This window comes from Nanorana parkeri, unplaced genomic scaffold (assembly GCF_000935625.1).
Source record: "Nanorana parkeri isolate BGI_ZX_2015 unplaced genomic scaffold, ASM93562v1 scaffold778, whole genome shotgun sequence".
NCBI classification, from domain to species: domain Eukaryota; kingdom Metazoa; phylum Chordata; class Amphibia; order Anura; family Dicroglossidae; genus Nanorana; species Nanorana parkeri.
Genome location: NW_017307046.1, coordinates 300,673 through 312,019, shown reverse-complemented (window position 1 = coordinate 312,019; position 11,347 = coordinate 300,673).

Here is an 11,347-nt window from a genome sequence, read left to right as displayed (position 1 = left end):
AAGATCGGTTAGGGTCTGGAACTCACTGCCACAGGTGGTGATTTCAGCAAATAATGTGGAATTGTTCAAGAAACTTTTGGACGATTTCTTAAGGGACCGTAATATACAGGGGTACAGGTACTCCTAGAATGAGATCCTAATAGGTTGGACTTGATGGACTAATGTCTTTATTCAACCTCAAATACTATGTAACTATGTAAAGAAGAAGAAGATCGGATTAAGAAACATAATTTAAGGTAAGTACTTTAATATTGGGGGGAGGGAACAATTTTTTTGACTTTAATGTCACTTTAAGTGAACCATGTTCTTTGCACTGCATGAACAAAGTAATTGTCCCTTTTAAGGTGCACATGTAATCATATCATATCATATGTTTATTAAAGACACCTTGTCACTTTCCTTTCCCTTACTACTATTATTTTTCATTACAGAACTCTGATGGTAAACTGACTCTGCAGGAATTTCAAGAAGGATCAAAGGCAGACCCCTCGATTGTGCAGGCACTATCTCTATATGATGGATTGGTATAGGGATCACCCACCACAGCTGTATGTAAGTCGCTGAGCTAGAAAGCAAACTTATTAAAACTCATTCCATTCCATCGAAGGTCACACTTACCTGGCTGTAAAATATTTGGGGATTACCATACTACATATAAAACATATTGTACTGGATCAGCCCACCAAAAGTGAGCTTTCAGTCGCAGGCTGTAGTCTTTGTAGAGATGTCTTCGTATAATAGTTCCTGGCTTCTACTTGTCTCTCCTGTTGGAGTTTTGAGTGTTAAATATACAGTATAAAATTGTTATTTTAAAAGTTAATTTCAGCCAAAACTGAGGCTGTACATCGCGCAGGGGCATGCGGGTTGGGGTGGCGACAGATGTGGTAAGACAGGCGGCTGTGTTAGAACTGTGCCCGTCAGCGGCTCTCTGTCTGGTCCTGCCCAGCTCACTGATGTCACTGATTGCCAGGAGCTCAGCTGGACTCCTGTTAGCCAGAGCATCCCGCACAGCTCCCTGGCAACCGCTGATGGGAAGCCAGACAGAGCCACAGGTTGCTAAGAGCTCTTAGCAACCTGGGATGCTGTGGCTGCCCCTCTGCAGCCCGCACCCCACACCTGCTACCCCTCTAATTAGATGCACTTGCCTCAGGCTGCCTCATAAGTAGAAATATTTAATTGGGGACCCTGACATAAAACACATTTAATAGGTTATGATATTATTATTATATATTTTTTGAGGGTCTTGCCTTCCTGTCCTGGTGACCACCAGTCCCTCATTTCTTGTACGGATGTCATATGGACAAGAAGTGAGGGAAACGCTCCCCTTTCGGGACATAGACAGAAAAACCCACCTGACAGAAATGTTATATTTATATCTATACTCTATATTTGTCAGAGACTCAGAAAACACTAAAACCAAAGATTTAATATGACAGCCAAAAAACTAGCATTCTGAAAAAGAGTTCAGCAGTGGCGGCCTCCACGGTTCTCAAATGACAGAGTCCCGTTAAAAGGAGGCAGCAGAGGTTCCAGAAAGAGAGGGCGAGTCTTCTTTCATGTCCCCTGCAGAGGGCGCTTACCTTGCCCCATGACCAGAATACTCCTGGTGTCCTATTAGTAGTATTTAAAGTGACATTAAACCCTCAGATTTTTTAACATAAACCAATACTGTAATGTGTGCCTTACTGTAATCCATGGTTGTTTCCCTTCTCTTTGCTGCTCTTCCTTTTAAATCCTCATGTCTTCTCATGCTGGTGGAGAACTTCCCTTTTCAGCTAAGAGCCTCTTCCTGTAGTGCTGGCTCAGGTTACAAGCCTATACAAACTTATACACAGACACCGTGTATCCATTCCTGAGACAAGGCAGTCTGCTGCAAAACAGAAGTTCTGCAGAGCATGAGAACAGATACAGATTTAAAAGGAAGAGCAGCAAAGAGAAGGGAAACAACCATGGATTACAGTAAGGCACACATTACAGTATTGTTTTATGTTAAAAAATCTGAGGGTTTAATGTCACTTTAAAGATCTCAGCAGTGGATGAGGAAGCCTCCCACAGTATAAGTGTCTTTTTACTTCTGTCTAGAAACACCCACAGGAACATCCCCTGCAAAGCTGCCCACCCCCCTCCCGGCCTCCTGATATTCACAGCTTGGTGTCACAGCTTGAATTGCCCTATATAACACTAGCTTGAAGACTTCAGTGTGAATTCCAGAGGAAATTATTACACTGATGTCATTGTGTGAATCTTAAAGCTACACTCTGGGATAAAAATATACACTTTGAAAGAGGAAACCCCCAATAATGATAAATATTTCATCAGATACGAATACTGTACCAATATTATGGTTTCCTTGACACCTTGTGCTCTCTTTACATTTCAAATGAGACTGGCCTTCAGATGCATGAAGATGAAGTGAGATGTATAACTGGGTGCTGAGACTACATCTCCCAGTATTCACTGGGCCTGACTGGGAAGGCCGAGTGCCATTGACTCTAATGGCAGATCAGTTGTTTTAAGAAGTCACAGTCTCTTGCAAGACACTCACTTTTCCTTCACTCCCATGCCACTCTGTTCAGCCACCATACGTGAAGAAGATAGCCAGTACTTCTGAGTTTGAAGGAATATGCCACTCATGTCCATGTGACAGTGCTGGTGATTGGCCCATTTCTGTCACACAGGAGTGGAAAGAGTCCACATGTAAGCTCTGACTGGAGCAACTTCATAGGATATACAAGGCTATCTTTCGAGCAGAGCGAGTTAAGGAAAGCTGAGTAAGGTGGGGGCATTAAAGTGAACCAGTTGCTTTAAAATGTGTCTCCTAGTTTAAATAGCTTGGCATGAAGGGGAGAATGTTAACTGCAAAAGAATATATGTACAAGGTCTTGCTCCCTTTGCAGAATAACCCTTTGTGAGGCTTATCTGCAACGGCAGCTAACCTTAAGCAAAATGCATAGACTGCCATTGCCGACCTCCTTCTAAAAAAAAAGTTTCTGGCTGTAATGCTAACATATTACCTATAAGAGAACTAGTCATGAATGGGCATCTGTAGGAACCTGAATCTCCACTGTCCAGTTGTTATGATTATGCTTAGTTAAGGTTAGCTACTTTTGCAGATACAGAAGAACGGATAGTCTGACACATCTGCTCTGACAGGGAGAGAATATAACTATATACAACAGCTATGTTATCCCTGAGAGGTATCGATCCACTATTATAACAATTCAAGATAATCATATTGTCACAGATGCCCATTGATGACTGGTTCTCTTTAAATACCTTCTGAGAAAAGTTATGCAAATCAGGAGTTCTGACTTGACTTTGTCTTCCATTGCTGCACGCTTCTCCCAAGTCAGAAAGTACTAAGGCTAAAAATAGCCAAGTGATTAGCATTTTGAAGTCAGTACAGGTTGTTTTATTTTTTTCTAGCCATTTCTTTCATGCACCGTTAGGATTTTTCACACCACTAGAGGGTGCTGTAGTCATAACCATATTTAATTGCCTTATCTTTGTAGTAATGGTCAATCCCATTGCTAGCAGATTCAGAAAGGGAGGTCAGGCAGCAGCAGCAAACTCCATGCACCCCTCATGACAAGTTTCCTATATTGCCCAATTACACCTTTTGTGCTGTGTTGCAGTGCATTACCGCATGCGCATTATCCGCATTGTGTTGCGCTTTAACACAGCCTGTCTTTCTCTATGGGAGTACGCGACCGTACGCCGCCCTACGCTCACCCGACCTGTACGGGTGTCTCGGCTCGGACGCAGACAGGATCCATCCTGTCAGCGTATGAGTACGGACACCCGCACCCGCATGGACGTGCAGGGCGGCGTACGGCCGCGTACTTGCATAGAGAAGGACAGGGGCTGCGTACTAATCACACGCGGCACCTGTCCTTCCCGGGAGCTGCCCGATACAGCCGTGCACACAACACGGAGCTGTACGTGCCGGCCGTTTCTCGTGTGAATGAGGCCTAAAGAAGAACTCCAGGTTTTAGAAAGATTAGTCCTTGCAGTGGGGCTACCCCTGCACTGCAACGGTTAAAGGAGACGTATTAGGAGAGTAAAATGTACACTTTTTAATACTTAGAGCCGGCGTGTGACATTGCAGGTGTCATATGCAGGCCCTTAAGATCGATAGCTGAGTAATCACATACCGCTGATCGCTTGGCTCACGGTCTTCTCCCTGCAAAATAACTATCAGTCACTGCTCCCCACAGGGATTCCCCCTTACCCTCCCTGTTTCTCAAGCGCTTATTGGAGGGACAGACAGGGGAGGGGGTGGGCACAGCTTGCTCTAGCTCTAGAGAGGCAGAGCCAGCTGTCAATCAGACAGTGGGGTGGACATTGACAATATTGCAATAGGTAACATGGCTCTGCACGGTCAGCAAATAGCGGGCAGTAGTTCGCTAGATGCTGACTTTGGGTCACAGGAGTACATTAGTAAATGTATTTATTTGACCCAAAAATGACTAAAACCAAAACAAATTTTGGCTGCTCGTTTTTCTCTCTCTAAAGAAGAAATACTCACCTGATCTTTGGTCCTGCCTCGCTGCTAGACCAGTCTCCACAACCTTTTCTACCCTGGGCTCTGGCAGTATAAGGACCTGTGACATCCCTAAAAAGAAATACTCATCCAGTCCTCAGGTCATACTGCAGTGACTGTGCATCACCCCCCCTCTCCGCTCCGGCTGTGGTATGTCCCTCAGCATGTTCACATCTAATAGACCTGTATAAGATGCGAAGATGCTGAGGGACATCCCACAGCTGGAGCAGAGGGGGGAAGAGGTGAGCAGTCACTGCTGCAGGACCAAGGATTGGGTGAGTATTTCTTCTTTGCTTTCACCCCCACAGAAAAACAAGCAGTTAACCTTTTTTCTAAAACCTGGAAGTCTTCTTTAAGAGCCGGGGAGATCAGATTACACAGGAAAGACACCCCCCTCCTCCGCTCTGTGCGAGTTACCACAGGTAAACCATTTGTATTGGCCAGTGGTGCCTCGAAGCATAATGGCAGCCACATGCTTTATTTGCATGTTTTGCAGTGTCCTAGATTTGCTTCGTATTTAATATCTGTAAAATAAAGTTTTTTTTCTGTCAATAATCTAAACGGCATAAAACTTTCCTTCTTCACCTTCGATTTAGCAGCACACATGGCAGTTCAGGGGCTGCGTTCAGCCAGCTTTGCCTGCAGTACAAGTTCACCTCGAAAGGACATGGTGTGTGAAGAAACGGAGCGCAACACTATACAGCCTCCGAACTGCCATGCGTACTGCTCAGTTAATGTCAATGGGGTGTTGCTGAGCTGCATTTCACGTGCGTTCCAAACCCACATCAAATGCAGGTAAACAACGCCCATCGACACGAGCCATGCACCAGATTTTTGTGTCCCTTTTAATCTTATAGGCCTCTCTCTTTTCTAGATGCCCTGGATAATAGTATCCTTCCTGTGCCACCAGACCATGTCAGCAGCTTCTCTCCCTCTCTTTAATCACTCCAGTATGGCGCAAGGAGGAGGACGCCCATCCCAGCCACCCTTCCGTCTCCAGATCACCTTCACTAGGGCACTGGCAGCCTCCGGAGTGAGCAGGAAAGACCTCCACAGCTCCCAGTACGGTACCAAACATGCTTCGATCTTTACAGCATCCCATTTCCCCCCCTGCTGCTTCTTGTGTTTCCTCGCACTCGGAGGAGAATCGCTTACGGAGAAGACCCAGCCCTTTTCCCTCTCGCTCCAGGACTAGGGGGCGCCAACGCATCACCATCCGGGAGTCCCCGCATCTGCAGACTGTATAATTCCGTCCACAATGGCAGACAAGTGGCCTCCTGGGTAACAGAAGAGGGCAGGCAGGAGAGGATTGCAAAGAGAGACTGTTCCATGAGGCTTTCCCAGTCTTGCAGTATTTAAGGAAATAGAACTTTTCTTTGGGGTCACCGCAGCAGAATGCTATGATAGGACACGACCGGTTCTGTGTGTGTGTGTGTGTGTGTATCTGGACCCTTCGACGCACGGCACTCCATGGATTTGGGTCAATTTACATGATGCTGAATTGTGCTTTTTTTTTGTGAATAAGTGATTTTTTTATACATATAATATATAGCATATCTTTTTATTTATTTTTTATCGTAGTTGTCGTGTCACATGCTTTTATCTGATGGGTCAGGATAAGTGTTTATTGGCTTCGATTCACCTCTCTGTCCTAAGCTTTCATGGTATGTAAACGCACATGTACCTTATGCAGCAAAAGGGTTCACGAGGATCACCGGCTCTGAGGGGACTTTTTGGATTGGGGTTATGGGTACTTGTATGTACACGGCGGTAAGTGTGTTTAGCCTGAGCTGCCTTTATCATGCAGTGATTGCATTATAACAGCAGCTCGGTAAATGTCTCAAGACCATCATTTGGAATGGGATAGGTGGTCCCTGGCTTGTCGAGTCTTTGTCACCAGGATGCTAAAGCCTGATGAAGGGACCCTGCGCAGTCCCGAAAGCGCTTGTTTGGTCATATGACAAACAACTTCAATAAATGAAGCTTTTGCTATCTTAAAAGGATTGGTGTGCTGGTGACATTTCTACATTTTTGTCACCAGGAGGTCCCAGTTCTGCCTCTGTCTCGCTCCCCTTGTTGCAGCTAGAAAAAAAAGAAGCCCACTCTTTCTTCTTTAGTCTCCCAGACATTAAAGAGAAATTCCAGTGATATTGAAGGAAAAAAAATGCAATCAGCTATATACAGGTGAAACTCGAATAATTAGAATATCGTGCAAAGTTCATTTCTTTCACTAATGCAACTTAAAAGGGGAAACTAATATATGAGATAGACTCATTACATGCAAAGCAAGATAGTTCAAGCCGTGATTTGTCATCATTGTGATGATTATGGCTTACAGCTCATGAAAACCCCCAAGAACCCCAAATCCACAACCTCAAAAAAGTAGATTATTACATGCAATCAATAAAACAAGGATTGTACATAGAACAATATCGGACCTCTGAAAAGTACAAGCATGCATATGTACTCAGTACTTGGTTTGGGCCCCTTTTGCAGCACTTACTGCAATTACTTTTGCACGATATTCTAATTATTCGAGTTTCACCTGTACATTGGCAAGATTTTTCCAACTTGCTTCTGATCTGTAGGTATTGAGATAAGCAGTGCCTGTGCACTTGTTGACAGAGAGTGCCAAGTGGAAGGGTCCGTCTGCTATAGCGGTACCTAGACATTTTTACTTTCCTGTAGATGTGCACGAGCCCTGGCCTGCATCTCCCCAGTATTTCTCAAGTCAGTGCTAGGGATCGCTGAAACTTAACTGCAAGCTCTGTGCGGGGAAAAGCAGAAGACTCATGAGCAGTTATTTTTCCCTGTATTAGAAGATTAAATGTTAAAATAGAAAGGTATGTTTAATTATCATGAAATAAAAAAACAAATATCACCTATTTTCTGTTGTATTTTTCCTGTATTGAAACACTGAACAAGAAGAATGAGGGAAGGCCCATAATAGGTGGGCAGAGCCTTGAACTGTGTGCAAGCAATATCAGCTTTTAAAGAGCCAGTCCCAAACTAATGCCAATGGCTGTAGGTCTGTAGCGGCACTATCTGCTTGCTTACCAGCTTTGCCTCCCACTAAGGCTATCGCTACTCTGATTGCATACACATTTATCCTTTGGAAGAGTCCAACAGGGGAAGATGAGGATAATGGTGGGGGCAGAGCTGGGACTTTAGTTGGGTGGATAGCTATAACAAGATGGCGGCTGCTAGTAGCTACACTGAGCTGTTCTATCTGCTTTGGTTAGAGATCGCCAAAGAGGGCCAAACTTTTCCATTAACTGTACATGGTAATCAGGTTCTTTTGTTGGCATTTCTGCATTGTGTGTGATGGCTGTTTTTGTTTTTTTACTGTCATTTGTTGTACCTGGATTTCTCTTTCAGTCTCTGTTGTGACCGCATGATTAGCATACACCTATAAGGGTTGATAATACACAGCGCACCACAAATGTATCTATGAATCTAGTCCCCCTTAACGGCTTTGTGCATTGCTGCTCATATACATGTATGCTAAAGATGCAGTCTCCATAGGGATGACATGCGGTTACGGTGCACCTAATGCCAAATACAGCACCCAGCGAATGCAGTCTCCGCAAACCATGTGTACGTACATGTGTGCTTGACTTCTTGTGCCCTGATTTGATAAAAATCAAAATCTTAACTACATTTCAATATTACAGGCAAGCTTTAAAATAAACTCAGCACGTCTTTGAATATATATTTTGTGGGTCTTCCTTTACTGCTGGCTAAATTGCTCATCGGCATTGCAATGAAATAGATTTATAGAGCTGCAAGAGTGAACTGGAGCTGCAGGCAAATGCTAAATACACGGTTCAAGTACATATATGTGTACTGTTTTATGTACCAAAGGAATTGGCATTGCGACAATGGGAATTGGCATTGCGACAATAGGAATTGGCATTGCGACCAGCCATTCTTGTGATACAGGCTTGTTGGTGATTAGGGTCATCCCTATAATGAGGCAGCTGGGGGCATCTCATTATGGGGCAGCAAGTGTACAGGAGGGGAGGGACCGCAGAGGGGTGGCCACAGCAACCTGTGACTCTCTGTCTGGCTTAACGCTCAGCTCGCTGGAATCATTGGTTTCCGCTGAGCTCCTGGTGACTTCAGTGACCTGGGCAGAGAGCCGCTGACAGCACGGCTCTAACACAGCTGCCCGTTCCACTACAAAGCACTCCCCAGCAGCATCTGTCGTCCCCCCTCCCCCCAGGACTATCAGCATAACCCCCAGCTCTACTGCCTCAGGCGGCATATACAGTTGTGTGAAAAAGTGTTGGCCCCTTCCTGATTTTTTCATTGTTTTGCACGTTTGTCACACTTTTGTTTCAGATCATCAAACAAATGTAAATATTAGTCAAAGATAACACAAGTAAACACAACATGCAGTTTTTAAAGGAAGGTTTTTATTAAAGGAAAACAAAATCCAAACCCACATGCCCCCCCCCCTTAAAACATAACTTACCTCTGGTTTATCACACCTGATTTCAATATCTCTAGCCACACCTGTTCGCAATCAAGAAATCATTTAAATAAGACTTGACTGGCAATGTGAAGTAGACCAAAAGATCCTCAAAAGCTGCACATCATGCCGAGATCCCAAGAAATCCAGGAACAAATGAGAAAGAAAGTCATTGAGATCTATCAGCCTGGAAAAGGTTATAAAGCCATTTCTAAAGCTTTGGGACTCCAGCGAACCACAGTGAGAGCCATAAGCCACAAATGGCGAAAACATGGAACAGTGGTGAACCTTCCCAGGAGTGGGCGGCCAACCAAAATGACCCCAAGAGCGCCGCGACGACTCATCCAAGAGGTCACAAAAGACCCCACAACAACATCCAAAGAACTGCAGGCCTCACTTGCCTCAGATCAGGTCAGTGTCCGTGACTCCACCATAAGAAAGAGACTGGGGGGCAAAAATGGCCTGCATGGCAGAGTTCCAAGACGAAAACCGCTGCTGAGCAAAAAGAACATACAAGCTCGTCTCCGTTATGCCCGAAAACATCTTGATGATCTCCAAGACTTTTGGGAAAATACTCTGTGGACTGACGAGACAAAAGTTGAACTTTTTGGAAGGTGTGTGTCCCATTACATCTGGCGTAAGAGTAATACCGCATTTCACAAAAAGAACATCATACCAACAGTAACATATGGAGGTGGTAGTGTGATGGTCTGGGGCTGTTTTGCTGCTTCAGGACCTGGAAGACTTGCTGTGATAAATGGAACCATGAATTCTGCCGTCTACCAACAAATCCTGAAGGATAATGTGCGGCCATCTGTTCGTGACCTCAAGCTGAATCGAATTTGGGTTCTGCAGCATGACAATGATCCAAAACACACCACCTCTGAATGGCTGACGAAAAACAAAATGAAGACTTTGGAGTGGCCTAGTCAAAGTCCTGACCTGAATCCTATTGAGATGCTGTGGCATGACATTAAAGCGTGACAAACGTGCAAAACAATGAAAAATCAGGAAGGGGGCCAACACTTTTTCACACAACTGTAGGGTAGGAACGGCCCTGGAAGTGATGATGCCGATTCCTTGTCCTATGAGTAACCCGCAGCCTGAGAAATGAGCCACAGGAAGTGTGTCACCTGCCACGCTGTGTGGCAGAGGTGTGCAAATCACAAGACTGGCTAAACAGAAATACAGATCCTTCTCCTGAAAAAAAAAAAGGTAAACAAACTTTTGTTTCCAGTGTCCAGTCAGCGGTCTGCCATGGATTCCCGGTGGTGAGCACCGAGCAGAGCAGCAGCTGCTTTTCTGAAATAGTCCCTAAAGTGCATTTCCACTTTGAGAAACCCCCACTAGATGTTTGTTACATGTTCCCATTCACACAGCATACCGGAAATCATTTCAAAACGATTTCTTACCTTTCTAGTTGTTTCTTTGGAATAGGATTTTAGATAGCTGAGATACATCTGAATACAGATGTCACCAGCACGACGTAACTTTTATTGATTGGACGGCTCTGGCTGGGTACCGGACAAAGGCCGCATTCTCGCTGGAGAGGTCCCGGTCAATCGTGAAACCGGGCAGCGTGTAATGACAAGCTGCCCGGCTTCCTGATACCGGAAGTACTCGTGCTAGGCATCGGAGCATTTGGCCGAGTACGAGTACTTGCCCAAATACTCGGAATCGGTACCGATATCGATACTAGTATCGGTGCTTCCCTAATTAGAATAGATGCCAGTGTGCAGATAGGGGGACAGACTGAGGTCTTTAACCCTTTGTTAGGACACAGTCCTGCTCATCTCGTTTACAAGTGATAATGAAATCTGCCAGACAGAGTTAATATTGCAAACAAAACTCTTCGAGTTCCCCAACCCTCTTGAAGAGTGGGAGCTAAGAAGCATTTTTATTCAGAACATCTAACAAAAGCTAAACCCCAATTTTCCATTTCTTTTTTTTTTTTTACGTTATCCTCTGTAAGTGGGAGCATGTAACAAATATCCCAATTTGGCTGCAAAAGTGGAAATACACTTTAAGAGCTGGGGAGATCAGATTACACACACTGGGAGCAATGCATGAAAACTGGAGCAGACCGTTTTCTTGTGGCAACTAATCAGCTTCTCTCTTCTAAAGGTTTAGTTTACCTTTAAAAATGAAAGATAGAAGCTGATTGTTTGCCATGGGCAACTGCTCAAGATTGTGTCTGCTCCAGTCTTCACTAGTGATGGGCTCGGGCGTGTTCACAGCTCCACGCGCCGAGCCCACCAGGAAGCTGACAGCGGTCACCGGTCCGCAGCTGCAGAGATCAGGAAATGTCTCCGTGCCTGTGATTGGCGCTG